This window comes from Crassostrea angulata, chromosome 5, assembly GCF_025612915.1.
Source record: "Crassostrea angulata isolate pt1a10 chromosome 5, ASM2561291v2, whole genome shotgun sequence".
In the NCBI taxonomy this organism is placed as follows: Eukaryota; Metazoa; Mollusca; class Bivalvia; order Ostreida; family Ostreidae; genus Magallana; species Magallana angulata.
In genome coordinates, this window is record NC_069115.1 from 22,848,450 (window position 1) to 22,874,640 (window position 26,191).

Genomic DNA, 26,191 nt, shown 5'->3' on the forward strand with positions numbered 1-26,191 from the left:
TAGATTCCAAGTTGTGAAATTCAGGACCCCTGGGGGTAGGGTGGGGCCACAATAGGGGCTCACAGTTTTACATAGGAATATATAGTGTAAATCTTTAAACATCTTCTTCTCAGAAACTAATCAGCCAGGAAAGCTGAAACTTGTGTGGAAGCATCCTCAGGTAGTGAAGATTCCAAGTTGTGAAAATCATGACCCCGGGGGTAGGGTGGGGCCATCATGGAGGTCGAAGTTTTACATATGAATATAAAGAGTGAATTTTTAATATCCTCTTCTCAGAAACTAATCAACCAGGAAAGCTGAAACTTGTGTGGAAGCTGCCTCAGTAGTGTAGATTCAAAGTTGTGAAATTCATGACCCGGGGGTAGGGTGGGGCCACAATGGGGGCTCAAAGTTTTACATAGGAATATATAAAGGAAATATTTGAAAATATTCCTCTCAGTAACTAATCAGCCAGGAAAGCCGAAACTTGTGTGGAAGCATCCTCAGGTAGTGTAGATTCCAATTTGTGAAAATCATGACCCCTAGGGTAGGGTGGGGCCACAATGGAGGTCGAAGTTTTACATAGGAATATAAACAGTACCGATTAGACCCAACCTAACAGAAAGTAAACCCCAACTAAACCCTGGGTTTACTTTCCGGGTTTACTCTGGGTTTACTTTGGGTTTACTAGAGTGGACCCAAAGTAAACCCAGAGTGGACAGAGAGAGTAAACCCAGTCAGAAGTATATCCCTGAAAGCAGACGCTAACTGTGTATTCGGAATATACAAAGGTAGGAAATACAGGCAATAGGATGGTAGGATAAAATACTAGTCTCCTTCACACTTCAGTGCATACAGATGACCTTAAAGGCAATTTCAAAAGTAAACCCACAGTAAGTCAGAGTGGACCCAAATGTTCAAAAAGTAAACCCAGAGTAAACCCAAAGTAAACCCGGAGTTTAGTGGGGGTTTACTCTGGTGTTAGGTTGGGTCTGATCGGTACTGTAGAGTGAATTTTTAAAAATCCTCTTCTCAGAAACTGATCAGCCTGGAAAGCCTGGAAAGCTGACACTTGTGTGGAAGCATCCTCAGGTAGTGTAGATTCAAAGTTGTGAAAATGATCCCTTGGGGTAGGGTGGGGCCACTTGGGGGGTGTTAAAGTTTTACATAGGAATATAAAGAGTAAATCAGCCAGATGATTCTTTATACATGTAATTGTTAAGACTTTGTCTCCAGGACAATATTTCGCCCTAACAAGAAGGTTCAGAATTTGATTTAGCTTTATATCATATATATAAACAATTGTTAAGGATCTTTTTGAGAACTGCAATGCTCAACATGTGATATTATTATAAAATCATCCTGTTAGAAAAGGGACTAATGATGATAAACATAGGAATATCCGGGGGGGGGGGGGTGGATTTTATTTATACAGGATCTACATGTATTATTGTACATTGTCCAGATTATTTGTATTATGACTCCATTAAGCTGATTGTATCATACCTTTTGTTCCTCAGGTGAGCGATGTGGCCCATGGGCCTCTTGTTTTTCGTCCTAATTTCACAGTGAGAAGTTTTAATATTGTTACTTTGAATCTTTTTAAAAGCCCCTTTTCAAAATTATTTGTTCTATGTAGCCATCAGTTTTCATTCCTGCATTGTTTGCTGTGCAGTACTAAGCATAACAATTTCCTTAACAATTTGAATCTACTCTGCACTTTTCTTGTGTAAGCTTTATTCTCTTTGTTCCCGGAAAATGAACAAGAATAAATCATCGAAACTGAAACTGAAAGGTGCGGGTTTTTTTTAAATTACAAATCTTGAGGGTTAATACCTTTAAAAACGTATGTGTCAAATTTAAGCTTAAAGTGCCTCAAAATCGGTGTTATATTTCTTTGCATTTCGTCCGAATACGATGCATCTTTACGGTACGATACCTTTACTTAAATGCGCATTTTTTAACATATATGTGCTCATGTAGTTTCAAATTTCTCGAGATGAAAAGAAGCTAAGGAAAACATTAAATGAAAGAGGTTGTGGTTTTTGTTTGGAAGTCTATGTCTATTAGCAGCATATTCAGGTACGTTAACATTTCTTTATTGGACATTCACGTTTTTTAAAATATATCGAAATTCCATTACTTCAACATAGAAGATCAAGAAATGCATATAAAATTTATATCTTATCTTATTTTCATTGGGTAACTGCATTGCTTCTCTCATTGTCAAACGACATTAGGTTTAGATACCTTTATACTAGCCTTCACAGTGCAATAAAAGAAGAAAAAACATACATGACGTTTAACTTTAAACAAAACAATAAAAATAAATTCATTTACATTTATTGGTACTACTCTATCATTTCATTTATAATAAACAAATATGTAAAATATTTTCTTTTCTTAAAACACCTTTTTAGCATTTAATCATGACGGATATATTTTTCTCGGAATATGTGGATAGATTCCCAGTTTCGAGAGATACTATTAAATTCTTATTTTATTGTTAAAAGAAAATGTAATATAAAACTGTACAGTCATGTACATGTATTTCAAGAGACCATGTTTGTAAAATGACCAGAAGAAAACATCAAGTTTACTCAGTTTGAGTTGTTTCTACTTTTAGTTTTCATTTATATTAATTTTACTTTTAAAATCATGTTATTAATGATATACATGTAAGAATAAAGTTTTATAAAACGATAGTTTTGGGGATGAATTTCAACGTCTATGCCTATTGAGTGATTTGGTTTGTTTTGACTTTACAAATAATTAACACGTCATGTATTACTTAATAGCTACGCATATATATTTGATAGATACTTAAAAATTAAGATATTTTGCAAATACACTATAAAATGCCTACACCGAGTCATTGCTTGCACCTTTGGTATTTCAAAACGTGTGAGATGATGTACGTAAGCTATAATTGAATTATAACTCATAAGAAATTATTATGAACGAAATCTAAAACCTACTTTCATTTTCGATAAACAAGCCCAAATAGCAAATCAGAGAGTAAGGTGGTGGACACGATTTAGCGAATCCAATTCAGTGGTAGTCTGCGTCAAAATACACACTTGCAATGAAATTATATTGAATGATTACATAAAATACCAATATTCATGTATTTACTGGTACCTTATTCATAGAATGCATATAAGTTAAGATGACAACCATTTCGTTACTTGAATGCGCAATTGGGGGTGGGGTGGGTGACCTCATTCCCATTTAAACAAAAACATCTTTTATCTGAAATTCATCTTTTGGATAGTGATTAAAATCATACTTAATGTAATTTGACCGAAGGAACAAATTTAGATATACGGCGTACTAAATACCTACTTCCTGGTTTGAGATAAAGTGAAAAAAAAGTCTAATTTTAAAGAATAGGTTAAGAAAGCAATTACAAAAATCGGACACAGTATATACAACAATGAACAAAAAACAGAATGGATCAACAAATTAACATTGTATCATATTGATGTGTAAAATGTTAATTCTTGCGCTTGCGCGGGATATTATCTAATTGATTCTTTTTCATTTATCTTTTCATTTTTAACATTGCTTTAATACAAGCAAATGATAAATACAATCTATTAATTTGTGATTTATATCTAAATTATTATAGCCTGTTTGTTCTGATTAGTACCTATCAGCATTGAATGAGAGATGCCCGTGTCCAGTATCATCATCATCTTTGGTAGTTTGACTCTTCAAATGGTAAGTATTTGCTAAATTTGATTTCTCTGAATATTTGTTTCGTATTTCACCGTTTGATGTCTTTGATTTCTGTTTTTGTTATATAGTCCAGAGTTTCGATGTGGTGTCCTTTGTCCTTACCAACCGTCTCTAGTGTGTCCGCATGTCCTTCGAATAACATTGAATGGGTATCAGCGGCAAAAAGAAAAGGTTGTAATGTCTTGGCAAGGATCCAAAACTGTACAAATGCTGACAACTTTGTATATCATTGCGTTCTCAATGAAAAAGCAACAATGTTATTAGAAGTTTGCGCACCTGCTTATTATCTGATAGGTGAGCATTTTGTTCATTTGATGAGTGTGTTAATTATAGCGAAACAAAAATGCAATGCTGTTACAAAAAGTTTGTTCTCTTCTGGTAAATGAATAAGTATATTTTATGTACTCATTGAGTCTGGTAATACCTTAATATACATGCGTTATTTTTAAAATACATGGAATATATATAGGATCTCTCATGATTTGTGATGGTATATAATTTTTATCCAACTAGTGGTTTGTTTTCGCCAAGGCTCGGGGATAAAAACACACAACGAGTTGGATAAAAATCATACACCATCGCAAATCATGAAATATTCTTTTTATCACATGATTTATCAAGTATTTTGTTAATCTTAACTTTTTCTGTAAACATTGTAATTTGGAGCCTCACAACACATTATCTACAAGACGTCAACAACTTCACGGATGAATAAAAAGTTCCTTGAAGTTTAACAAGCAAACATTTCATTTCCGAACATCTTTTATGAATTCACGAAAAATAATTGAAACAATATTAAATGTTTCACAATATAACTCAACATTTTTCAACATAATCAATTATCTACTTTATCATTCTACGTCAATCAACCGCCTAGACCTACGTAGTGTTTACTTATGTCGTAAGAAAACACAGTGTAATATCAACAATTTATTTGGGATAAACATGTATTGTACTGTGCCAAAAAATTGGGTTTTTTGTATAGTGGGGCCTACACTGGGTTAGGTGGGACTACATCCACCTCACTCCAGTGAGAGGATGCTACAGGCTGGTGCATGTAATAATTGGTTGATTAGCCTTTGTCATACAAAGTTCCAAACCAGGTAGCACTGCAGGATAAGGGCAGGTCTCACTTCCTTCCTTAGAAAGCTAATGATCGTTCAGGTACGGGCACTGATGTTTCAAACTCGGGACCACAGTGTGTCCCTACATGGGTAGTTAAACTGGCACACTGGTCGGCTCCCCAGTTGACCCACAAAAAATCATTATGCGGCCAACATCCACCAATTGTTTGTAATGGCGGAGTAATAAATATTTCTCATACTACTGTGGAATCATTAGATTTCGTGGTGGCTCAATTTTCGTGGAATTCGTGGGTTCCTCTCATCCACGAACTAACATCCTCTACGAATCAATAAATTAGGGCTATAGCGTCATATTTCATTTTGTATGTATAAGAGAATACACGAAATCACGCCCCAATGAACCTGTAAAATTTAAGCAAACCACGAAAATTGGCCCCCATGAATTTTAATGATTCCACAGTATTTATTGTTAAGTTCTATTTCATAATTCCTGAATGTTGCCAGGCTCTGTGTCTTTCAAGCAAATATAATGTATAGTGCTTGGTTAGCTTGGTGAATTTAATAATTACATTGTAATAAGACTCTCAAATTCGGTAGTATTTTTCGTTGTGCGTTTGATATGTTACATGTAGTATTTAATTATAGTCAAAGACTGACACAGTTTCACGAAGTGAACATTTTGGGCCATGTTGAAATTTTGAAATGTCGGACTACAAAATAGAGATCCTCGTGGGTTCTTTTAAATTTTTACTGAAACATTGTGAAAAAGACATTATTTAGAAATCAGCGATCGATCAACTACATATCATTTAAAATTGTAATAAGCCTCTTGCCATTTGCTATTTACAGCCGTGCTATTCCTTATTAAATCCTCACGAATATTTCTGCTTCTTATAAAAGTAATTAGATTCTTTCAAGTTTCTTTCCTTTTTTTTATTTCAGAACAAATTATTACAAAATACAGTGAGATTAAGCTCTTTTCTAAACTTCTTACCAGACCGGTCACAACATGAAAGTTATTAGTACCTTAAAGATGATGATAGCAATATAAAGAAATTCAAGAAAAATATCGAAGCTTATATCAAACTTGGTTATATGATCCTCATTTTTCATTCCTTTCAGGATACTGCGCTCGATTTAGTGAGGTATACAAATCAATTATCAATGACCCCAGTTTGGACTGTACAAAGTTTGATCCTCCCTGCCCGCCTAGGTTTCAGTCTAATGAATCCTTCAGATGTACGTAGCAACCTAAGAAAGTAAAGCCATTTATTTATTTAACGAAATGTAAAGGTTAATTCATTTATATTGCTAATGCAAAAAAGTGTTTCATTTTTTCAATATAGATCAGCTTTGTTACCAAAACACCACTGGCTATTCAATTCCCGATGAACCATTACACCCTAAAAAGTAAGATATTTTTATCAGCGTCGCGTATTTAATAAACAAAGATTGATATGATATGTGGCCAACAATTAGTATATTTTGTTAATGCTGTACCGCTTTTTACAACGCACATTTCTTACTGCAAGTTGTTTTAAGACACACAATTAAGAAAGAAATAATTAGTCAAAAAATTCAAATACACAATATTTCAAAATGATTAAAGAGAGCGTTAACTATTCATTTTATTGTAGACACGATGTTTCCTACTTGATCTCATCTGGTCTGTTGGTTATGTTTGCTTTCATAGATGTAACATTATTCCTTCTTTTAGCTGTGGGAATTAAGTTTAAATTGATACAATTTACCAGATCACACACAAAGGATATATTCTGTAAAGGTATATGGAATTAAACAAGTAAAAAGTAGAATGTATATATTACTTTTCAAAATCGTATCTTTATAATTTTGCAGTAACTGTTGTTTGAAATGTGAAATATGAAACAATATTTAATCGACAGATAAATGTAATAGAATGGTACATGTATCCTTACCAACCTTTTTGTGTCCCAATCCCAACAAGTAAAGAATAATAGTGTATGTCATAGATTTAAAACTAAAACAAACAAACGACTCTTAAACATTCATTTGCTATAGAAACATTACTATATCGTACGTGAAATTGTTTCATCAATTCCATTATTTCTGAAATAAGTTTTGGAATGTCTTCCCTTTTTATTGTGATAAAATACAATACAAAGGAAAAAAAAGCATCTTAAGGTTGGTAGATGAAAGAAGATGTAGATTAATTTTAAAAGATGCCGAAAAAAGATAATCGACGATACCAATAAATATTGGCTAAGTAATAAAGTTTAAAAAAACGCAGTAGTTAACAGAAGTTAACAAATGCCCCACAAGATCCGAAGTTCAAATAAAGCTTGATTGTGTCATTTGACTTAAGATTCAATAAAGAAGTGTTCATTTACAGATCGAGAAGATTTCACATTGCAAAATGAATTACAGAAATTGGATAAATGTTTAGAAACTGACAAAGGTAAGCAATAGATAATTTATAAAATTATGTGTTTGTGTATGTGTATAAGTGCGTATGTGTAATTTTTCGTTCCGATTCTTTCAAATTGTTGATACATTGTATTCCAACTGAATCTCAACCGTGTTGTGCGTCATCTTGATGGCCTAGTGGTTAGTGCGGGGCTGCTTACTGCAATGAGAGTTGGTTCAATAGGTCTTGAGTTCAAGCCCCGGCTGGGCCGGAGATGGAGATATATATATATATATATATATATATATATATATATATATATATATATATATATATATATATATAAGAAGCACCTGAAGAAGGGACGGGTTGTCCCGAAAATTTGACAATATTTTACTTTATTGTTCGTGTCGTTGGTTATTTTAAGTGCTTTTATATATATATATATATATATATATATATATATATATATATATATATATATATATATATATATATATATGTATGTATTTGTGTGTGTATTTGTGTGTGCATGTGTCTCTGTCTCTTTCTCTCTCTCTCTGTGGCGATACATTAAACTATGAATAAATATTTTGCAGGAAAAAAGACAGTTGAAGAAAATAAAACAAAACAGATAAATGAGGATCGGGTGACAACAAAAGTAAATGATAATACATTTGAGAAAAGGCGGGAAGAGCGAGAAACGATGGTTGACCCAAGCACAAAAGGCAGAATAGTCATTTGGCAAGAAGAAAAATTCAGCCAGTCAAGAACGCCTTTCAAAATAGGAGATTCCAAAGAAGCAGGTAAAGGTTGCAAAATGTACATACATGTAACTACAACAATTTACCGGAGCATTTCTTTCATAAGAAATAACAAAAAGAAACAAACAAACAATAAATGCTCTATATCTCAACTTGTTCATACTTCAAAGAAATTAAAATGATCCTTTTTAAACAACTATAGAAATAGTAAATAGTGAAAAATTGAAATTATGTATCAAATTTTATATAATTTTAAGCATTTTTGTACTTGTACTTGCTACCATTTATGAAATGCCCACCCTGTAAAATCAAGATATCCTTTGAAATATATGAATGAGCTACAAACAGTAGCCAGCCATGATAAAGAATTTATCCAAGTTTATCTCAATTCTAATCCTTTATGTTTCATTTACAATTGTTTAAGACCATTTCGACCACGATGCTACTGGAAAGCCGTGTGCAAACGTTGAAATCACCGACGGATGGCAAGATTGCATTAGCGATGGATGGTAAGATTGCATCACTAGTGAATTAGAAGATAGCATAAACAATGACGAAGAAATGTACGTAAATTTAGATATTGCACATACGTTATCGTGACTAAGTAATATTGGTTTTATATAACGTTATGACATGGTTGCTTTTTTTTAAAGTTATAATACCTTGCATTGCCCTATACAATGTAAATTTAACAAAATAGTAGGGGTATTTTGCAAAAATTGGTAAAGTTATTCTCAAAATAATGTTATCTTAAATTTAAGGGATGTTGACAAAAAAGAGATGTTCCAGTACAGGACCTTGTCAAACAGTACAGATGAATGGTGTTCTCGAAAGGTATACACAGATAAAAATTATCAAAGAATTCTTGCCCAGATCAAGGCCTTTGCGTAATTTAGTTGTATAGCTTGTCATGTATCGAAAGGGAGTAAATTCCGTTAACTCAAAAAACAGATTAGCAATTAACCACGCACATGTTTTTGTTAACATTTTTTTGGCATGGTTAAAGGACATATCGCATGTTTCTAAAGTATACGACATTTTACATTTTTTGGCTTCCTTGTGTATCTAATAATTACTCCTAGCAGTTTGTTAACGGTATAAAAGCAGTAATTAGCCATACTATCAATTTAAATTATAGCCCCGATCGTTTAAAAACTCGTTAATTAGATAGCGTGTCACGTGGTACAGTGACGTCACATGCGACCTTCTTCGAACAGCTGATTGGAAACAAATTGTAGGATTAGCATCTTCTTTAAATTTTGACATTCATTCACCATGTAAGTTGTTTTGTTTACATGCTGACTAAATTAAAAGAATCTTATTATTCAGTCGTACATGTTTGAGCCACTAGTACGGATAAAAAAAGATGATATTGCCAAAAAAGCGACGATGAAGTCGGCGATGACGATCAAATTGATCGACGTGTAAACATTGTAAACACAACTTAGTAAGGATTGTAGCTCAAATAAATCTGTTAAAGGTGTTTATTTATTAAAATCTACAACAGTCTTGGTTTTTGGCGTTCCTAACGACTCAGAATGTTCATTATTGTAAAACTGTGGTGCACAAGAAGTTTGTTTCTTCGGCAGTAACTGATCACAACTTTCTAAGGTTGTTTACTCTATATTACACTGGATTATAAAAGCAGGCAAGAACGTTTTCAATAATTATTGTTTATTTCTGTAAGATCCCATCTCTGTATTTTTTTTTATCCATTTACGTATAAATGTATATCAACAAACTTTGTCTATTTCTCGCGTAAACAAACAATATCGACAACTCGATCCATGACTTCTCCCACAAAAAAATAAAACTCACAGAAATCTCACCTACCGTACTAAAATTATAATTTCTGCAGAGGTGAGCTACATGTATGAATGAAGAAATCATGTATACAAAACCGATGCATACGTAAACGTATAGTTTAACAATAAGAGAAAGAAAACAGCTAATGAAGCGAGGCGGTATCCAAAATGGCGTCCCCTCTCGTTATTTTACTCCGATGAACTTGCGTTTTGTACACAGGCCCCGGTGCATAAATTTCAATTTTTTTTTTTTTGAGAAATGAATACGATTTATTTATGAAACTATAATTACAAAAATGTACCATATTATTCATAATATATGAATTGAATGTTTATTTATAAATTCTCTCGTCGACAGATAGACCCCTATTTGTCACAAGATTTCCGCATACTTTCGTAAGGGAAACTTAAAAAAACAACAGTCCAAATCCCCATTTTCGGTGGCTAAATCAACCACAGGAGGCACAGAACACCATCATGTCCCGTTATCGGCAATTTAATAGGTGATAATTAGTTTAATTGTAGTTTAAATCTAATCCAATTACAAAGATGGCTAACAGCACCTTCTCGCTCGAGGTCGCATATGACGTCACACATCATGGCGGGTAGATCGAGAGAGAAAATATGCATATCGCGACATTTTAATTTCATCGCTTTCAAACTCACGAATTAGGCAGAATATTTTATGAAAACGTTAATAAACTTCATTTTTAATGAGTATAGAAGGATTGTATTTAAAAAATTCCGAAAATTTAAAAACATGCGATATGTCCTTTAAGATTGACACATATACTCAGTCATTTAGAATGACAAGTCTTATTCAGCCCTTCCCACTTCAAGTATCAGATCAGCAGATATACTTTAAATTGCACTGTTCTAGTGGGCAAACTAATTTGACATATACTAAAGTTGCATATTTTTTTCTGTTTTGGACTTGTCAACCATACTTATGCAAGAATGTTTCTCTTTCACTAAGTTTAGTCCAAGTTCTATAGTTTTTTAAATTCAACTAAAAAACAAAAGACATTCCTATATGAATATGTTCAAACTTGCTGCCTATGACTATGGAAAAACCTAACTTCATGTTTACCTAAACTCAAAATATTTTTTCTGTGATTCCTTATTAAAAGAAAGAATTTCTATTTTTTTATCCTACTTGACGACATTTGCACACTATATCGTATCTTTTTGGTGTCTTGTTTAAGGGTATCGAGACAATTAGTGATGTAAGAGACGCGCTTGCAAAAAAGCTCCATATTGCACGCATACATATTTTTGTCGTAAATAATGAAGAGGGCAAAATCTTGAAAGACAACACTGGGATTGCAAAGTTGATTGATAGACCATTTGAAGTGATGATTGCGAACCAGAACAGAACGTTAGTATCCGGATGCTGTAAAATGAGTTGTGGCCATTTCACACGTAAGAATTCAATTCAATTTTTTATGCTATGAAGATTTTGAAAAAGAACTGTATAACATGTGTTTACATCATATAAAATTGATTTTTTGAGCTTTGGAAACGCTTTAGAGTTCAAAAATTTTAATTCTATATTATGTATACTATACGCAGCTGTTGACTACCACCTTCTGTGACGTAATGAATGAAAATCGATGCAAATATTTGTATGAAATAGTATGTTTTTGAGCGTAAATTTATCTTTACTATAATATTATATTATTATTATATTAATATCTATAATATAACCTTTACAGAATATCTTATATTTGATTGTATTTAATGATATACAATTGTACCCAAATGCATTAAAGAGTGATAACGTCATACAAATAAGTTTAATAATAGCGTTTAAAAGATTTATTTAATACATTATTTTTAATATTTTTCATAAATATGAGAAACGAATTTAAATAAATATCTGGAATTGAATTGCTTCAAAACCATTCATGGCTTTAAACAAACAAAATGAAGAAATGTAAGTGTTGTTACCTGTACACGGCTTGCGTGCGTGAGGTAACCGTATGACAGCTTTTCATCGCACGCATTGTCTTTGATTGGTAAAAATTGCAGTTAGATGAATAGCTGTTCAGAGATATATTCACTCTGGTCAAAGGTTAGGACATAGCTAAACTGTAAGAGCAGGGGTTTGGTTTCTTATACATTGATGTATAGATGATTTGTTTTTAACTTACACCCTCCAAAGAATATAAAATGAACATCTTATGAGGCATTGCTACTTAGGACAAATTGGCCTGTGAAATATCCTATGGAAATGACTCTTTAAGTTGACCTCAGATTCATTTCACATGATTTGTCCAATGATTATTCTATTAACACTTCCCACTCAAAATAAAACAAAAAAACAATTGCAGCCATCTGTGATAATCCACGAGCAATTAAGTCGAAATTTTCGGTCATTAGAGTGAAACCATGCAACAGTTACGTATTGTTAAACTATATATATCATTTTAACCGTTGTTAGTCTACACAGAATGTCAAAATATCTGGCCGTTCATCGCTTTTCTTTTTATATTTTACACTGAAATGCAGCAATCGGATTTATCAAACATACCTTTTCATTGTTTTCCGCTGTTGTTTCTACCATATGTTGGACGCCACGCATTATTAGCATAAAATAATGAGAAACTAAGGTTCGAAACAACATCGTTGCACGGATATTTACTCCACTGTCTAGTAGAACATAAGGAAGTTTCACTTCTGCGTATCAGGTTAATGGATTTCTAATCACCAATATAACTATTGTCTAGTATTTGATAGAAATTATTCTAACATATTAAGAAAAACATGATTAAAACAATTTTGAAGTTTAGTCACTCAATCATTTTTGTATCTTATTGTGTTCATTGATCATTTTGTAGGGGATTTATTTTTTTTATAAAAAGACATTGATTGTAATAAGATAAAATTTAAATCTGTGGATTTTTTCCTATTTTCATTTTAATGCATATGCCATTTTAATTTCTTTACTGTTTAATTGTGATAAAAACGTAAATACTGTCCATGTAAACTTGGACGTCTTGTTTTGCGCTGTTCCACACGTGACCCTTCGATAAACCTGAACGAAATGGTATCTAATCAATATAAAGATTATTCACATATTGATATTGATATTGATATTACAGACATATATTAAGTAGTTAAATATAATTCTACATTTGAAAATTTGTTCTATTTTTTTAACAGCTCAAGATGCACTTTTTGAATGGACGAGGTCTAGTTTACTTTCTGGCATAAATGCAGGTCGGACCTGCCCAGAATGTGCAAAAAGCTGGGGTATGTCTGAGCTCATGGAAAAAGGCAACATGTCCTTAGATGAAAAAATATTCTTTGAACAGGTGTTCATGATAAACAGACGTACTCCATCACAACTGGAAAAGTACAGATGGCTAAACCGTGGCGTTAAAACAGTCCAACATTTTAGGTTTACTCAAGAGTCATCTGTAGATCCCATAAAAAATATTGACAAAAGTCCAGCAGATCACTAAAAGGTTTCATCGATAATTGATATCCGTATAAAGAGGCTATAACTTATGTAGCTGGCTTGACAGACGACAATCGCCGCCATATTTATAAATGAGAGTAAGGAAGATTACATTGAATTTTGAGGTTAGACTTAGGCAGATTTAGTTGATATGCCCTACATACTTTTTTGTCCCATACAGAAAGTTAAACGACTTTTATTTGGTTTTTTTTTATACAGATATATCTTTGTTTTGATCAGCATGTTTAATGTTTAACTGTTATAGGGAGTCAAAGTAGCACAGAGTTCCCAAGAAGCGTTGTGTACTTGCTTATCGATAGTGTGAAAATGCGAAAGGTAACGGTGGTTGTTTTTACCGGGAACTCTGACTACCTCTTACATAAATTACCCCACTTGCGCTAAAGCTTTAATTTTAAAGCAACGTAATGATGATTATTTTGATGAATTAAACCGAAAATTTATTCATTGAAATGAATTCAAAACTTTAAAATATATCATGACATGAATGTCTATGATTTGAATGATATCAAGATGTATTTATTATATATCTAAGGTGGTATGGGACACTTCCATGTTGTGACGTATTGTTTATGGAAATAAACAATGAAACCAAGTGTAATTATGTATTGACTAGATTCTTTCCCAAATGTGTTACCTATCAGCAAATAATTTTAAAAGCTATCTTTTTTGGTTAAATATTGTAAATTTTCAAAATTCTTAAGCGGTGAAAGTATTTAAAATTATAATGCACTTTAATCCACATTAATTTCGACAGATGTCCAATACCACCTTAACAACATATGTAATGAATAAACTGTCAAACTTATTTATTCACTAAATAAACGTTTGAAGATACTGATGCACGAGTCTGCTATCTTTACTAGCTGACATGAATGCCTCTTCCAAATGTACAATCTATAGATATTTAGTTGATCATTGTACCTTGCAGTCATATCTAACAAAAAGTATTCCTTTACAATATAAGAAACTTATATGTAAATTAAGATTATCATCCCATTGTCTTACCATCGAAACTGGCAGATATAACAATGTCCCATTACAAAGACGTTTATGTCCTCTATGTACTTTAGATATAGAAGATGAATGTCCCTATTACTGTAACTTAAGAGAAAAATTCCTTAAGAAGTTTTATTATATTAAACCCTCTGTCTTTAAATTAATTCTATTATTGTCAACACAAAATGTAAAGGATTTGTGCAATTTAGGTAAATATATTAAAAATGCTTTTGTAATCAGAAAACTTCATGTATAAACTTGCCTTTTTTCAAGTGACCAGTATATGTATTATAACATGTGTATATTAATTGTATACGTCTATGAGCTGTACAGCTGTTGACTAATAAACAATACAATATTTAGTAAAAGATTTAATTACTAGATTATTATACTATCTTGTTTAAACAAACTTACTGATCTTATTAAATTATAATGTAATGTCTGGTGATTTTATAATGTACAGGCCTTCGGATTTTTATTTGCCAAGTTACCTATTTAATCTTATTACTTTATGATTTATTGAACAATAAACACATTTTAAAAAAAGAAATAAAAAAAAGAACCCATTTGATAAATTACATGTAATGTAAAAAAGCTATAAATAGTCCTAAGTACGTTCATTTCAAAAGCAGTAATATGTTTTATATATTTTAGATATTGATAATCTGTTCTAAAGCATAAATGTATTTGTTCAGGAAATGCAGTCACATCTTAAATTATTTATCCTATGAAAAATTAATAGGCCTACAACGGTAGCGCGCACATCAAAATTAATGTATTATTTAATCCGCTTTTGCAAAGTTTCTTAACTTATATCTCCATATTCTCACTTCAGCAACACTTTAGGTTTTTATGACTTTAATTAAAAACGCAAATTTCTTTCATATTATATATAATGTATCATTCATGTCTATCAATGTTTATTCTTTTTTAAAATTATTTTTTGGTCGTGTTATCGTGAAAAAATGTATTAAAACCACCATCCGTCATATTGTTTGTGATCAATGCACCATATAATCTCTGCTAGCGAGATCTACCCATCTGCATGACAAACGATTTATTTATTTACAACAGCATCAACAGGGATGTATTTAAGCCTTAAAGAGGTTTAAAACCCATCAGCAAGCTTAGTTGTGAGGGTATGTTGCAGACTGACACTGACATGGTCTAGCATCAGAAAGTAAAACTATTTTTCTGAATAAGGACCTTAGGCTACCTTGCTTCTTTCTTATTTCTATACTTTACAGAAATTTTACAAGAGGTTTATTTTTGAAAAAAGATAAAAAAAGGTGATTCTTTATGCAAAGTATAAATTGTCCCTTATAATGTTAAAAGGAGTAAAATTCTTAGGGTACATAAAAACATAAAATGTACCTATTATTTTGTCTAAAGTTGGACGAGATGTTGATTTAGGATCATTTTGAATCAAGAGCTTTCTATTGCATAATACATATTAGTTATAGTTTTTGGCTATACTAGTATATTAAGGAAGAGACAGGCAAATACTACTATGGTTTTAATGTCATACATGTACACTGTTCCCAAGTGTCCGATTTGACCTCTGTATCATATAAAGCTTATGATACTGATATCGATAAAGCCCCCACACTAGTTTTGGAGTGCAGGAAAGCGTTAGACTCTCCTTTCTATAACTCGCAAGTATTTAGTCCCATTTACCGAACTTGCAGGGTGTGCCACATCTTCTGACCTATTTTAGATCGAAGATTCGGTCTATAAAGTAGGAACAAAAAAAGATATTTAAAATCATGAACAGAGGATGTTTAGATAAGAAATACGCCTAGATATGACACAACGGGGAAACTTGATATTTTATAATAAGTAGTTTAAGTTTTCCAATCTATATTATGTAACATGTGCATATTTGTACAATATAATACTTATTTTCTCGAACTTGATAGATTTTTCTTTTGTCAAAGACACGTGAAGATTGAATTATTTATTTATTTAAAATGTCTTGTCAAATGTTTTGTTTTGAGTATCTGCTTAACTTAATGAAAAAGCAAAGGTAATAGCTAGATATGATAAATTTTGTATATTTTCATAACCATTGAAAATGATTCCCATTAGATGTCAGTTTATTTGTATCAATATGCGGGTGTTCAATTTTGTTTTGATATCATCTATTTCGTAAAATCTTACAGAAGGACGTAAATGTATTTTTTTTAAACACTTGATAATAAAGCACTTAATAATATGTATCTCTTCCGCGTTTAACATTTCACGGAAGTTATTTAATTTGGTTATTCAAAAAATGCATGGGAAAAGAACAAACTAGCAAAGTTGAAAATTCTTGAACTCGACAGTAAATTGATCGTCTCTTCTGGCGTTTACATTGTAAGAGCCACAGCGAGGCGGTGGAAAGGGTAAAGCCATTTTAATCCCCCCCTCCCAGAATTACTACAAACCCTCAAATACGTTAAAGATTTTTTTGTTTATGTAATGCAGATGCGATGTACTAAGTATGATTCAGCAGCAGTCATAAAAACAAATTAAAGCTATGTACTGGTATCGAAACAATTTTGTCCTTGATTGACAGCCAACAATGGATAAATGACGTTTTATTTTTAAACTGATGAGACACGGCCTAGATATACGATTAGACTGTAAGAAGACAACTCAACACATAACATGTACTCTCATGGTCTAAAAGATACATGAGATTGTGTTTTTGGGGGTTTTGTTTTGTTTTGTTTTGTCAAATAGCACTGTCGGACAGGTTAATAAACATGCAAGGAATGTATGCATCAGGTAAACTACCGAGACTGCTACGATAGAAAAAAAAACCTGTATGACTACATTACTCAATTCAAGCACTTACCTCACAAAAGACACTAAAACATAATATACAGGGCCAATTAGACCCAATCTAGCAAAAGTAAATTCAAACTAAACCCTTGGCTAACTTTCAGGATTTGCTTTGGGTTTACTCCGGGTTTACTAGGGCAGACCCAGATCAAACCCCAAGTGGACTTAGAAACTAAACCCCGATCAGAGTATACCCCTGAAAGCAGACACGACATATCTTTTTTGAATATACAAGGGGCAGAAATTACAGGCAGCAAGATGGTCAGAATAAGGGCGGATCTGCTTCGCACTTCAATGCATTAAATGGACCCAACAAAGCAAATCTAGATAAACCAAAGGCAAAACCCTTAGTGGACCCGAATTTTCAAAACACAGACTCAGGGGAAACCCCAAGTAAACCCCGAAAGTAAACTTGGGCTTTTGTAGGGGTCTGGGCTGCGTTTTACAAAAGAAATTACGACTAACGACCAAACTAATGAATGTAATTTTATCAATAACTAATCACTGTTCTATTCTAATGGCTGTAAAATGTAATTATAGAAAGCAATTAGTTGAAGATAAATGGTTTTCTATTTTTGTTTAATTAAAGATCATTCTACAAATCTGAAATATTTACGACCTTGTCGTAAGTTGTTTTGTAAAACGCAGTTCAGCTCTGGTGTCGACTCGATGTATCCCATTGAACTTGAAATAAAAGATACTCCAGAGTATGCGACATGTGTTTATATTTAAATATTTTACTGGAAAGGGACATTAGTGGTAACCAAACAACAAAACGTTATGACAAATATGATGGCTTTCCTTACTTATGTAGCAATATAACTTCATCACATGCATATGGAGTTTTTGTTTCTCAATTTATTCGATACGTAAAGGCATGCTCTACTTATAAACAGTTTCTAGGCGAGGCAAGCTACTGACAAACAAGATGACAAAACAGGACTATCAACAGTCTAATTGAAGTCATCTTTTCATAACTTTAATGGTCGATACAGCGACCTTGTCCGAAAATACAATCTTCCACTAGGTCGCATGCTGACTGACATACTATTGTTAAATCACACATAATCGCCTATTTGTCTACGAATTTTTCCCGATTCAACAAAAAGCAAAGTGTGGGTGTGGCCGATCAGCAAAGGATCCTCACTTCTCTATGGCACCTGATCCTCCCTCCATTTGTTAGAGGTGCGTGTTTGCTCTGTTCCTAGTTTGTGGTTTTCCTTTGGCATTTGATTTTTGAACACTGTTCGTTACTGAAAGAAAATGTAAAGCCATCCACTGTACCCATATCAATCGAAGGTACTTTGTTTGACTACATTTTTTAAACCTAAAAATATAAAACGAAAATTGCAAAAATAAAGTTCATCAATATATTTCTTCAAAAGTTGTCACAAAATGAATTCTTAAAGACATAATAGATATGAAAACTGGACAAAATTACTTTCCATTTGAAATATATGCATATAGATACAATGTAGATGAGGCACCTTTAATTTCTATTCTTCTATAATTTTTAAAGTTTCTCTTGCATAAAACTCATCATCGTGATATTTTTAGAAATACCTCGAAATACATTTTCTGAAATCCTAATATTCTGTTAACTGAAATTCAATGTTAGCTGAAAGATCGAAAAAAATAACTGGATAACACAACATAACCATGTGGTCTCCTTTTAGTTACCTTTAGTTTACTGAATGGCAGAGCTATATTCGATTCTTTGGTGTTATTTAAGATCTGTGATTCCTTGTTTTCTTTTAGTAAATGTGTATAAGAATTAAAAGAGAAAATTTATTTAGTGGATATAAATATTCTACTTAAATCTGTTTAGATATTTTAAGCATTCCAATAAATGTATCAAAGAAACCGTTACATTATTCAAGCTTTGCTGCTGCTTTGTTTTAATTAGAAATCACCTACACTGTTTTGTTTTAGCTATCGTACCTATGTTCATTAACAGTAATTTAGTGGATTAATTAATAAATTGATTATGAAAGGTACGTCAAATCCACTATATGACTGTTAATGAACATAAGTATGTTAACTAAAAGAAGCAGCCGTCGTCTCCTATGAGACCTTGAGTCTGATATCATCATGAATATTTCGTGCAGTCCGTGATTTTTCGTAGGTCGCTGTAGGTTTAGACCAATAGATAAACAGGACGTGTCAATTTCAGACCTGTCAATTTCTATTCAGTTTCAGCCGCTGTAGATTTCGACCAATCAATAAACGGGGTGTTTAGATTTCAGTCTGGTGGTTTCAATAGAGCTATGGATAAACTACAGTTTTTCGTAAGAAATAGAGGGAATAATACTTGATAAATGTAAATATTGATTAATAACCACATTCTTTTTGCTATGATTTTTTGTCATTAGTACTTGCATTGTATTTTGAGAAGAAGTTTTTAATGTGTTCAAGCACAAAAATAATTATATTTCATCCTTGATTACTATGTTTTAAATTTAATAATTTTTTCCGTAGTCAATGTCTTTTGTTTCCGATAAGTATTGATATTAGTCAGTAGATTTCATAGGCTACACGAAAAATGCCGAAAAGACTTGTGGCGGATCCAGACTTGTACACGAGCTTGGAACTTTCTGGGAATTTTGGACGGTCTTCAATGAGAAATTGAAAATCATATGTTTGGAAATTTTTTACAAATGAAATTGAAAATGAAAACCCCCTTTTCCCTACATAATCCTAGAAATATAAGTAAACTTTAAAAAAAGATTATTGATTATCAGCTAATCAGAGACCAAGGAATTAATCAATAATAAAATAATATATCAGATATATTGAATGCTACCAAGTGTTGCATAAGAAATACCAGTATTTGATCGTGGAAAAAAAAATATTCTTCTCATAAATCTCGTCAAGGAACGTTTTTTTTTCGCATAATCACCGGTGTGAGGTCGGTTTTTCCTGTGTGAGACAGCAGTGTGAAATTTTTCTGTCTTACACTATGTATTACTACGCCGCTGTAAAATGTAAACAAACATTGTATGCTGCAAAAAATGATAAATTATGGAATTAGCTAATCTATAAGCCATTATTTTGCTTAGTTGACTACAATTCAATCATGTTTTCATTGAAAATATTGTCGAATACTCTCTTCTTCACTTGCACTATTTGTAAACCAAAATAACAATTTTAAACGTCAAAGGAGATTTATGTAAAATAATGCAAGAAAAAATAATCATTCATTACATACTCGTGTAAGATAGTGCAATTTTACCTCAGGGCCAAGATTTGCCGTCTAGGACTTGGCACAGCCTCGTCCTAGACCTTAAATCTTGTCCCCTCGGTGGAATTTCACTATCCCACACTCGTAATTATGAATGATTCTATTAATCTCTACTCTTGCCTTGAACTCGGACGACAACTGAGAATGAGTGTTATATTGCCGTTTTTCCATTGTAACATTTTTATATTTTATAAGTCAGTGTAACAAACTAAAATTAGTTGTGTATAATTATAATTCCCCTTGGTTCACCCTTCCGGTTTATCCTTTGTTTTAATACTTTGACCCTTGGTTACCGTGGTAACATATCAATCCTGTGGGGAGCCCCTCGTTGATACCTTAAATAGTTGGTAAAAGTATGCACGGGTAGTACCCGGGAACATCAGCCGATAGACGTGGTCGTCATCCCGTCTAGTACTCAGGGGCCTGTTTTAGAAAAACATCAGGTATTTAAACAAACCATTTTTGTACGTTTTAACCACACGTGTTTGAATAGGTTTTCGGTAGTATGTTTTTCTTTTCGTTTATTTTATCAGGGTCTTTTCTGCCTTGTTTTGCTGTAAATTTCCCCGTCCCTACAGAACGTCAATACCTGTCAGGGAAGGAGGGTTCTTGGGTGCTGAAATATTTCCGGCTCCTGTATTTATGAGTAGCCGTTTCAATTTTCATGGGATAATTTATAGAGACCGCTGTTCTACAGTGAGTGAGTGAACTACGGCGGCCCTTTCGACACATCTCTAAAACTACTTATGAATTTATACCTGAGGGTGATCCTCGCAGTTTTGCCAATTTATAATCGTCAATGCAGATACGTGCTTTAACTTAACATTGTGAAAGTTTGATATTTATATAATTTGTGTCATTTGAAAACTTATATTCTGTTTATTGAGTTTATTGAAAGAAACCTCCAATCAGCGTGGACGAGGCCATGGGTTATTTACATTTCCAAGGAAAACTTTCGTCTAATGAAGCCTCGATAGACCCGTGCAGTATGTGAACTTTCTACATGTACTTCAACTTAGTTCTGGTGGTTGCCGATATACCTAAACCTGACTGTAACCACGTGTTCACCTGAGGGTTCTTCAACACCACGTGCACCGGAACCGGGCTGACGAAATAGACTTTTTCCATCATTTCATTATTTAATTTGTATATTTTTGTTTATTTGGTTTTTCTCGTTGAATTTTCTGTTTAATTTTATTTTATTTTGTTATTAAATATTTTGTTAAAAATTTCATACTTGTTCTGTTGATTTATGTAAGTTCATCAGGATGCATAATCACACATCCTCACAAATGGTGGCAGCGGTGGGATGCATCTGAGCTTGCATAAATCAAAAGATTTTCTTGTGTTTGCATGTTAGAAATTTTGACTTTGATATTTCTTATTGTTGTATGTTTCAGTGCATAAACTTTCACAATGTCACATATGCCGAAATGGATGACCGAGCTTATCGCGAAAGGGTCAAGCGTCAAGGACTGTTTAGAGGTGTGGCGTCAGGAGCAGGAGGCACTGAGAGCTGAGAGAGAGTCTGCTAGGGCTGAAAGAGAGGCAGTGAGGGCAGAGAAAGAAGCTGAGCGAGAACTTGAGAAAGTAAGGTTAGCTCATGGAAGAGAGGAGCGTCAAGCTAAGAGAGACAGAGATAAGTGGGAGGCTGAGAAAGAGATTAAGTTGAAAGAGTTAGCTCTTAAAGAAAGAGAGTTATAAACTGGTCCCTCCCCTCAGAGTGTTCAAACTCCTAGTGTAAAGTTGCCCAAATTTGAAGAAGGTCAAGACCCTGATGTTCTTCTAAAATCATTTGAGAATTAGCGGGCTTACAAAAGTGGGATAAATCTCAATGGGCGGTTCGTTTAGTCCCCATGCTATCGGGTAAAGCCCTTAAGGCCTATTCTAGATTGTCAGATGAGGAGAGTGATAATTACGATGCTATTAAAACTGCTATTCTGAAAAGGTATGAATTGACTTCAGAGGCTTATCGGGATAAGTTTAGGAAGTGTAGACAGTTCAGTGATGAGTCATTTAAAGATTTTGTTGTTCGTGCAGAAAGGTTCTTTCACCATTGGTGTGATAGGGAGGATATTGGGTCAGACTATGAATTGTTGTTTGATTTGATTTTGAGAGAACAGGTGATAGGAAGTTGTTCAAATGATTAGCAATTGTGGGTTGGTGAGCATACTCCAAAGTCTATCAAAGATGTTATAACTTTGTCAGAGTCATTTCAGGTTGCACATAAAGGCAGTAATGCAGGTGGTGGACGAGGTAACGCAGGGGAAAAGCCGGGTCCCATACTTAATAAGTTTGGTTCAGGTCAGTCCCAAAGGGGTAAGCATGTCTCGCCATCAGAGCAAAGTAAAACATGTTACAAGTGTAACCGGGTAAGACATATTGCGCCAAATTGTCCTTTGCGTAGTACATATCAGTCGAAACCTTCTTTTAATCAAAACCCAGTGAATCAAAAGTCGAAAGAGCGGTTTGGTTTGTGTAATGATGAAACTATGATGGTTTCTGATCAGGGTGATGGTGTTAATGAGAATAAGATGGTTGTTAAGTTAAGTCTGGCGTATCAGCTACTGATGAGTCTAGTCTTGAAACATGTTTTGAATCGGGTCTAGAGTTGGTAAGTGGGGAAAGGTTGTCTCAGTTTTGAGGGACACTGGATGTTCCACTGTGTTTGTTAATAGTAAGTTGGTTTCAGATGATGAAAAACGGGGAGAACAAAAGTAATTACTTTGGCCGATGGTACAAGGAGAACTTGCAGTGAGGCGATAGTAAGTGTGAAAACGCCATACATTTCAGGTAAGGTGCACGCGCTATGTCTTGACTCACCTTTTGCTGATGTAATTATTGGCAACAATGTAAGCATTGTAGTACCGAAAGAGGCAGCACCTTTGGCCATGATTGAGACTGCAGAAACAACGGATGAAGAAGAATGTGGAGTTGTTCAAACTAGATCAGAGACAAGGAAACAAGAGGATGCAAAGAAACCAAAGCTGGATGATTTGAAAGAAGTGGACACAGAACATGAAAGTATGTGGTGTAATAGAGAGAAATTGATCGAGCATCAGAAAACTGACGACAGCTTGAAATCGGTGTTAGAGATGGCCCAAAATGGTCCACATGAAGGAAAGTCTTATTTCATCTTGAAAAATGATTTACTGTATAGAGTTTTTGACTCAGACTCTGGCGAAAAGGTATTCCAGATTGTTGCTCCAAAGAAACTGCGCAGTAGTATTATGTCATTAGCTCACGACACGCCACTGGCTGGACATCTTGGAAACAAGAAAACAAGAGAAAGAATTATGAGAAACTTCTTTTGGCCAGGTATGTATATAGATATATCTCGGTATTGTAAGTCATGCCCTATTTGTCAAAAGGGGACACAAAAAGGGAGAACGCCAAAAGCGAAACTGGTGCCAGTTCCAAAGATCGACGTTCCATTTCCAGAGTAGCGATTGATTTTGTGGGCCCGTTACCGATTACAGAAAAGAAAAACAGGTATATTCTGGTATGTATGGATTATGCCACTCGATTTCCAGAGGCTTTTCCGATGAAAAATCAAGACGCAGAAAGTGTGGCAAATGCGCTGATAGAAATGTTCTCAAGGGTAGGTTTTCCTAAAGAAATTTTATCAGATCAGGGGACAAATTTTATGTCATCTCTCATATCAGAACTGTGCAAAATGCTGAAGGTCAGTAAGCTGTCAACTACCCCTTATCATCCCCAAGCAAACGGGCTAGTAGAACGATTTAATGGGACTCTTAAACAGATGTTGAAAGCATATGCAGTTGTAGAGCCATTAAAATGGGATGTTCATTTACCATATGTACTTTTTGCCTATAGAGAGGTCCCGAACGAAACAACAGGTTTTACTACATTTGAACTACTTTATGCCAGACATGTCAGAGGACCCCTGGACATCTTAAAGGAGCAGTGGGAAGAACCAACCGAGGAACAAACGTCAGTTTTAAGTTACCTGATGGAAACCCGAGAACGGATGGAGACAGTACGTAAAATGGTTACAGATATGGAATCTCTAGCAAAGAAGAATCAGAAAAGATACTATGATAAAAACGCCAGAAACAGAAATTTTGAAGTAGGTCAAAAAGTCTTAGTTGTGTTGCCTACAAGCACTTCGAAACTATTGGCGCAGTGGAAAGGTCCGTATGAGGTGACACAAAAAGTAAGTCCTGTTGATTTCAAAGTGAGGTTGTCCAAAAGCAAAGAGACTGTTTACCATGTGAATATGCTGAAGGAATGGTTCGAGAGAGAGCCGGAGGAAAACAGTAAGTCTGAAATTATGGCATGTTTGAATGTTATTTCTAGTTTAGCCAATGACGACGTTCAGATAGCAGACGACGTGGTGTCAGATAGAGTTCCGACCCTACAACAGACAGAATCAGCAACTGACGTACAATATTCAACAAACCTGACTGCAGAGCAAATGGATCAGATTCAGAGGTTAGTTGAAGAATTTGGTGATATTTTTACAGATGTCCCCAAGAGAACGCATTTGATGAAACATTCATTGAAGACTTCTACGGAGGTGCCAATTCAGATGAAACCATATCCGATTCCCTATGCATTACAAGACAAAGTGAAGCGTGAGTTACAGCAAATGATGGACCTTGGTATCATTGAGGAAACGGACAGTCCATATTCAGCACCAGTCGTCCTCATATAGAAGAAAGACAACTCGCTGAGATTCTGCATTGACTTCCGGGAGTTGAATGAGATTACGGTATTTGATCCTAGACCAATGCCTAGAATAGATGCTATTTTGAATAAGATCAGCAAAGCTAAATTCATCAGCACATTAGACCTCACAAAAGGATATTGGCAAGTACCATTTGACGATGACGCTAAGCGTAAAAGTGCATTTGTAACTCCATTTGGACATTTCAGTTTTACAATTATGCCATTCAGAATGGTGAACGCACCGGCTATTTTTGTTAGACTGGTAAGCAAAGTTCTTACAGGGCTGGAGGATTTCACGGAGGCATTCATTGATGATATTGGTATCTATAGCAACACCTGGGAAGAACATCTTGAACATCTGAGAACAGTGTTTGAAGCCTTGAGAAAAGCAAACTTAGCAGCTCGACCGGCAAAATGTGAGTTTGGTTTTAATGAACTTTGTTTTCTTGGTCATACCATAGGGAGTGGGAAAATAAAACCGATGATGTTTAAAGTAGAAGCCATACAAAACTTTCCGATTCAATCTAAAAAGAAAAAGGTAAAGTCTTTTCTATAGTCTGTCCCAAGATATTTTTGCCGCATATTTTCTTAAATTATTCAATATTTATAAATACCTCTTGGTTCAGACGATGTTCATTCAATAGTATGAAAAAATCCCAATATTTCCCCTTTGAACGCCCCCTCTAGCTTGTCGGGTATCAGTACACGGCTAAAAATAAAAAGTCTACGAGGTTTTTCCATTGCCAAGGAGATGAAGACGCCCGGATGATAACGTTGAAAAATTGCGCGAGGGGTCCCGAGTATTTCCGAATGGAGAAAAGATGTCAACATTCCCCATTATAAATCTCCGTAGGAAATCTGTTTTCGTTCCTGTGAATTTTTACGAGGGAAAAATGATAATGTGTGAATGAAGTTATCTTGGGAATTTTCATCCAATTTGTTTTTTAAGCAAAAAGTTCAGTCCTGCTGAGAGAAATTATGCTGTGGTAGAAAAAGAGTGCCTAGCTATTGTGTGGGCGGTTCAGAGTCTCAGGGTGTATTTAGAGGGTAAACCATTTGAAATTGAGACTGATCATGCACCATTGCAGTGGTTACAGAGGTCAAAGCTATCTAATCAGAGATTGTTACGTTGGAGTCTTCTTTTACAGGAGTTTGTGTTCTCGATTAGGTATATTCGTGGTACACAGAATTC

General features: G+C 34.0%; 2 pseudogenes; one reads left to right on the forward strand and one right to left on the reverse strand.

Annotated features, from left to right (window-relative positions):
- Positions 1-26,191, reverse strand: part of LOC128183957 (uncharacterized) — a 442,412-nt pseudogene that overhangs the window by 131,353 nt on the left and 284,868 nt on the right.
- On the forward strand, positions 1,975-13,349 carry LOC128183960 (uncharacterized; annotated as a pseudogene).